The following is a 4,461-nucleotide window of genomic DNA, read 5'->3' as shown; positions in this document are numbered from 1 at the left end:
CTTGGGTAGACACGAGCTTAGTCCCTCGTCGAGACGAGTAGGTCCGGTATGGCATGGTGAGGCTTGATGAGTGGTGATTTATTCCACTAATGGTAATATTGTTGGAGGACACTTGGACCACCTGAGTCGGTCATAAGTCGAGTCTTGGTCAGTAGCTTCCCTATTTGTTGGTACCACCACTGGTCCCTGTCGCAGAAGGGGTATGGTTCAGTAAGTTGTCAACCCCTTACCAAAGCACACACCGTACAGAGAGGCCATAGTGGAAGATACCGGAGGCCTCCGGTAGGCATGCCACTTGGTCCGGGGGCATGGGTGTTTTCCGGTTGGGACCGAGAGGGGGGGAACCCCCTTAGAGCGCGCGAATAGAAATTTGATCCCATGCTACGTCGAGGTTGTAGCCTCCCCACTTAGAGTTTTGCTTGGCAGGTGTCGTGGGTGATTCCAGACATCGGTGAGTTAAGCTGGTGTGTGCAGGTCAGGCGTGTTTTCAATTAAAAGACCTTAGGCGGAATTAGTCCCGATGGACTAAATAAATCCGTTACTCGTGGGAAAATAGTACTCCCTCTGCAGAGGATATATCCTGTTGGATAGCCATGTTCATAGGTAAAGACCACAGTCTGAGTGAGATCTAGTAACGGTATTCGGATGGAGACACGGCTTGACTAGATTATGGTAACGGTATTCGGATGGAGACACGGCTTGACTAGATCATAGTGACGGTATTCGGATGGAGACACGGCTTGACTAGACCATAATAGCGGTTTTCGGATGGAGAAACGGCTGAACTAAATATTGTTTATGATTGTGGTACATATGGGTTATGATCTTTATTATTGTGGACTAACCATTTACATTATGTATTTTATTGAGTATCCCTGGGATGGTTCTACCTCCTGGATACTCACTGTGATTATTCTTTTATAAGCCCTTTATGTGGTGTCGCTCAGACGCCCGACTGCGGCATGCTTGTTGTTTATTTATCTTTTATAAGCCCTTTATGTGGTGTCGCTCAGACGCCCGACTGCGGCATGCTTGTTGTTTATTTATCTTTTATAAGCCCTTTATGTGGTGTCGCACAGACGCCCGACTGCGGCATGGCTACTCTTGCATTTTCCTCTCGAGGAGTCATTCAGACACTCGCTTGGCCCTCAGTATTTTACTTTGGGATTTCGGGAGGACTACCGCCTGACTTCTCTTTTGTTTCCCATGCATCATTATCTCTATGTCTGATTGCACTTGTTAATCTGTTCTCATGCATCGTGTTTACATTTGTTATATCTTATGTTTGAACTATCTTGCGAGTACTTTCATAGCACTCACCCACGTACTGCATGTTCATATTATCTCTGCATGCGAGCAACGCAGACTTTCGTGGCAGACGTTGTGATCATAATTATTTCGGAGCAGGATTGTCCCTTATTATATTATACCCGTGTTCTTAATGTTTGCGAGTACCTTCAAACGTACTCACTGGCTTGTCCCTGGCTATTGTCTTGGCCAGATTTTCGCGCATGGAGATAAGCATCGCGGTGACAGCCTCGGAACCTACGATAGCAGCCTCGCGAAGATAGGAGTTATCCTGGTCAGCTGTTCTTGTGGGAAATGGAGTCCCATAGATGCAGATGTACCCAACCGCTTCCGCCCTCAACCATTAGAAACCAAATGTTGTAGTCCTAGGCCACAATGGTCTTGTACTACATATTTTTGTACCTTGCTTGGAATTCTTGTACCAAGTTGGTGCCTCATCAGCTAACAGTAATCCTGGGGCTGGTGAGCACAAAGGCCGTTTTTCTAGGAAATTACATCCCGAAAATCCGGTCGTGACAGACTTGGTATCAGAGCCAGGCTGACCATTGGCTAATCCTATCTTAGCCAGGTCAATAAACTTAGGTTAACCAAACCACCAGACCTTAGCCAAAACCCGGTCAAGCTTCCCGCGTAAGATAGCTCCACAGTGACCCGACACCTTTCGGCGGACGGTGCCCAACCTATCAGCCTAGCCCGTCGATCACGCGCCAGTGACCGACACCCAACCCGTCTCAATCGCAAGCGTGCGGAGGAAGACTCCGTCCCCTTTCCCTATAAAAAGGGAACGCTAGCCTCAACACAGCACAGCACAACCTCTGTCCCCCAAAACCAAGCCACGATGCCTGGTCCCATTGTTCACAATGAGACCACAGCAACCAACCTTGGAGGTTTTGTGACCGTGCTCGCAAATCTCACCCGCCGTGCCTATGCGTTAGAAGAGCCTCCTGAGTATGTTGTGTACCAGGGGCCCATGTACGGTGAGAGCCGTCAGTACTGGGCCACTGTGCACATCTATGGTAGGGGTCTGTCGCCAGAACGCCCCTACAGGTTCACTGGAAGGACAACTTCCTTTGAGCCACAAGCCATCCAACTGGCAGCTCGAGAAGCTATAGTTCAACTCCGGCACTTGTCGCCCAGAGTTAACTGTCGCTCGTTCTACTACTACCCCAGTCGTGACGGGTATGGTAGGCCGCCCCAGGTTGCCAACGGAGACCACGAGACAGATCCTGCGCTGTTGCATCTGGTGCGCTATGTAAGCGCACTAGAGCAATTGTTCGATCAGGTCACCCTTGATCTGATCGCAGCTCGTGGAGAACTGGTTCGCCGAGCCCCGGCGAGAAGAGAAGCGGAGCCCGACGCCGACAACCCAGTCGTGCTGTTCGGACACCTGATCGATCCCTTGAGGTCTACGCCAGCCACCAACCAGAGTGCTTTGGTGACCCCAGAAGCGCTTCGTCGCCTTTTGGGATCCCATTCCAACGGGATTGTGGCCAACAACCCCCGCGATGGTCATCACCACTACCCCGACCCTGCAGTCCCTCAACCTCAGCCGGCAAATCCTGACGGAGAAACCCGTGGAGAAACCTCGGCATCCGCCAGGCCAGCCCACCTAGACATTAACGAAGTAGACTAAGTCGCTCGAGTTGTATTGAGCCTTAGTTTTCCTATGCTTTGTAACGGTGTGGCCTGGTATCGCTTTTATTAAATGCTGTCCGCTTGTGCGTCCCTATTTTGGAGTAGTAGCTATGCATATGTACGATAGCGTACAGTTGCATTTTTAAATTTCGGGCGCAGCTATCTAGACCGATCCCGACAGCACCCACAGTAATGCGTCACATTTATGTGATGCGTATATCTGTGGCTTTGACCCAAGTACAGGATCGACAACCAGTTACCCTTCACCACGGTGGATAACCCAGCCCTGATGCTATATAAAGGCCACTTCGTGACCTTGCCGAGCACCCCTCACCTTTGTGCGCAGCACTCACAGCCATTCCTTGCCATGCCGACCCCCAGTATTTATCTGAGAGCCCCCGACGCAACCCCGGGCAGTTTTGTTAAATTATTGTGGGACTTTACCTGCAGTGCTATGAGTGCCACCCGTCCACCCCAGTACGAGTTGCTCAAATCGAGGATCACCCCTTCCACCTCGAAATATTGGGCAGTGGTGCACATCCCTCCCGCCTACCCAAACCAAGACCCAACGGAAGTCTCCTTCGTGGGGAAATCCATGCCGACTCCGCATATGGCCATAGAAGCTGCTGCATACGAGGCGCTCGCTCGTCTTCGATTCGCGGTACCCTATGCCAGCGAGCGAGGATACTATTATTTTCCGAGTCGTGCAGCACCCGGAGAAGTTGCATCTTTTCCCGGTGGATGAATTGAGCGAGATCCAGTACTGGCAAACCTTGCCCAGTACGTTATCGCTCAGGAGCGTTTAACTCAGCGAGTTATGGGTTATCTCCAGAGCCTCGCTGATTTAAATCCTCGGATCGCCATTGGCAGACCGCTGAGGCCTGACCAGGAGAGGCGCATTCATCGACTAGTCAACCCGCTTCCCCCGATAGAAGAGGAGTGTGCCCCAGTACCAGAGGCGTTTTCTCAGGACCCTGTCTTTTTGCCGTTTTCCTTGTAAACGCCTCCGCTGTATTTATTATCCCAGTATTTTTATTTATGTGTTGTGGTACGTTTGTGGTTCCAAAATTTTGTGCGACGGATCCGATTTTCTTTAGTTCCTGTTATGTGAGCAGTTTTACTGCTGTTAGTTTGGTTTTATTTATCTTTCTCTCGCAACATGTTTTGAGGAGATTTCTTTCCCCGAGTCACTGCTGCATATATATTTTCACGACATGGATTTTATTTCGCACAGCATCGTAACAGCAGACTCACAGCTGCAACCACTCGACCTCGGGGACTATTACAAATCCTTGAGCACATTTTTGCGCCTAACTGATCACACGCGAGGGCACCACAGTCTCAGTGAGAGAGATTTGTGAGTGATCATTCAGGCACGAGTTGTCCCAGCACACCGACGACAGTTAGCCCTCGATGCCGCGCCTAATCCACGTGATCGCCGCCGCCGCGAAGAGCTAACACTCGAACGGCAGCATCACGACGATCATCCAGGATCATCGCGCACAGGAGCACGGAGAA

The sequence above is a fragment of the Aegilops tauschii genome, chromosome 4 (assembly GCF_002575655.3).
Source record: "Aegilops tauschii subsp. strangulata cultivar AL8/78 chromosome 4, Aet v6.0, whole genome shotgun sequence".
Taxonomy (NCBI): domain Eukaryota; kingdom Viridiplantae; phylum Streptophyta; class Magnoliopsida; order Poales; family Poaceae; genus Aegilops; species Aegilops tauschii.
The sequence above is the reverse complement of the archived record's forward strand: the minus strand, read 5'-3'. Positions refer to the sequence as shown.